Here is a 2,783-nt window from a genome sequence, read left to right as displayed (position 1 = left end):
GTAGCTACTTAGCCATTTGTGTAATAACGGTGTTACTACAGTGTAGTTTGAGACAGTAAAGTGTTACCCAAAAGGGATAGTTATGGCAAACTCTTCTTTGCTACACTCTATGCTTCCCCACATAACACTGGAATTGAGCAGCACTCTAGGTTATATTCTTTAAATACTGTACCGTCCACAACATACCTCTGGGTATCGAATGTAATGCTGGAGATCTGATTCACATGGGAAGTAGAAACATGTGTTTTCTGACATCAGGGGGGCATCTTTCGAGTGAAGTGCTGCTGCATTGCCACCTAGGGGCATCAGACCATCAGGTTTCAGAAGCTAAATAGCAATGCTCCAGTCTAAAGCTGGATAGCAGGCTTAATTCAGTGGCACTTGTACATCTAACGGACAAGCATAGTGCTAACTCTGGATAAACTTCACCCTTTCCAGATTTCAAAATTCAGCAAAATGTGTGGGGGAGGAGGGTTGAAGCTTACATCAATGGTTGCTCAGTGATTGGAAAGAACTTTGGAAAATGCCACAAGGCACTAAATAAATGTGAGTTTCAATATTTGTTATAAGGGGTGTAAGAACTTGTTCCCAGCGGCGCATGGCACAGTTACAGTGGAATCCAAGTTAAAGCATGCACACTGGATGTTTCAACAAAGTGCATCTTCCTGAATTTTTGAAGAATCTTGAGGTTCAGATGGGCTGTTGCATGAAAGCAACAGTAAGATAAAAAATAAAGAAATCTTCTGGAAGTTGAGTTATTTGATGTGGGTCGCATTACTAGTCAAGCTTGACTATTGTAATTGTTGCGCACTTCACTGAGTCTGTAATGTAAGCAGTGAGCCGTAGTGCTTTCAAATTGTTTCCAGTCACCTCTACGTTTGCTAATTGCATGGCGCCTGAGGCTGACATTACAATTAGGTCAAATAAGCGTTGCTGCTGTGGTACACCATTACGCCATGGTAAACAACAAATAGCTATAGTGTTCTTCTCTTCCAGGTAACAGGGCATGCTAATTGCAGAATGGACAAACAGACAGCAGTCACATAGAACACAATGCATATGAAAAATATGTGCATTATTTCAATGGGCCCTTTTTATTTCTTGTCTTGTCTTCTTTTCTTTATTTCAAGTGTCAACAAAAAATATTTCCATATTAAGTACATTGTAGCTATGCATAATAACATTATAATTATGTAAAAGTACACGTCTATTTAGAAAGTAACTACTATGCAAATAGACAGTAATTAGAGACACCATGTAAAGTGTTACCGTTTTGTAAAAGTATCATGAGCAAGTCATAGCCACTCTTCAGTAAACACAGTTCCAGCTTAACTAGATTGTATGCTTTGTGATCACATTTTCCACTCAATCACAAATGTAGACTAGCTATATGGCATCTGTGAATGTACTTTCCCAGGTATGGTGCTAGAAAGTACAATAAGAGGGCAAGACAGGGGCTGATTTATTTCTGTAATACCCTTTCAAACCTTGATGACCTTGCATTGGTCTCACCAAATTGGATATAAACACAAGGGATAAGGACTGAAGTTATGAGAGACAGGTGTGATGTATTGAGATTTAGGACTCGTGACAAACCCTGTCAAATACCAATATGAAAAAAGCAACTGCAGCTCAACTGTGGTTAAGGCTACGGTTTAAGAGTATTGCATCTGCACTACGACCGCAGTAAAATTCATTTGTATCTTTGGTGGTGTAATTTAGAGCTACTGAGATGGGTTTTTTCCCACATTGTACTTTTAAATCAGGATACCAGGCAAGCGTAAAAACACCCCTGGGGTGAAAGGCAGTGAAGTGGGATGTTATTACCAATCAGTCATCTGCAATACACAAATACAACCTCAATAGCCCTATTACTGTATATCATGCTGTGAAAATGATACAAGATTAGACAATTGGGTTTTGTATTGTGAAACGTGGATTTCTGACAGATGCGCCCATTGGGCGAAGTACCTTATTTAAAGGGGTCGTGTTGTACAGACTCAAGAAAAGCGTAAGAGTGATGTCAGCCACACAAGAGATAGGAACTGACTACAGTAGTGAAAATGTTATGAAAGTCAGAGAGTGCACGCAGACTGAGGCTGGGGCCAAATCAAAACTTTGACAACCCGCTAATCGCGCGTAACAAAACTGTATTTAATTGCATTTTCTTTTTATGAGTAGAAGAAATAAGATACTTACAAAAAAAAGAAAACGCTATTAAATACATTGGTAGAGGCATGGAGCAGAAATATCACTACCTGAGTGCTAAAAGCACCCCTATCTTTACTGGTGTTCACAGATAGATCCACTAGGATGCAACATCTTGTTTAAGGGAATGGCCAGCTCCCATCTATCTATAGTAGTTTGACAATTAATTCACCAAGAAAAATAGATTTTAGCCAGGTATTGACAAAGGAACTGCACATCTGTCTGTTTGAAAGAGTACCATGACATGTATATAGTGTAGACAGGGTTTAATGCATATTATGATAATGGCATTGGTTGAATAATACAATCTGTTAGTTGTAGGGTTCATACTGTTCCAGCAGTCCTAATTCCAGAGAGTGCAAACTGACAAGTGTTACATGAAGCTGGCTGATTTGCAAAAGTGTAAATCAAGTGCTGCAAAACTGGAAAATAAGTATACTGTAAGAAGCTTGGAGTTCAACAAACTTTGAGAAGTTTATCTGCCGAGGGGATTATTCATTGCATGCAGCTACCAGAATGAAATGAGGAAAGTCAATGCAGATAAGGAGGGAAAAGAAGAGAAATGTTATTGATGT

Source organism: Polyodon spathula, chromosome 19, assembly GCF_017654505.1.
Source record: "Polyodon spathula isolate WHYD16114869_AA chromosome 19, ASM1765450v1, whole genome shotgun sequence".
In the NCBI taxonomy this organism is placed as follows: domain Eukaryota; kingdom Metazoa; phylum Chordata; class Actinopteri; order Acipenseriformes; family Polyodontidae; genus Polyodon; species Polyodon spathula.
This window is presented reverse-complemented; position numbering follows the sequence as displayed.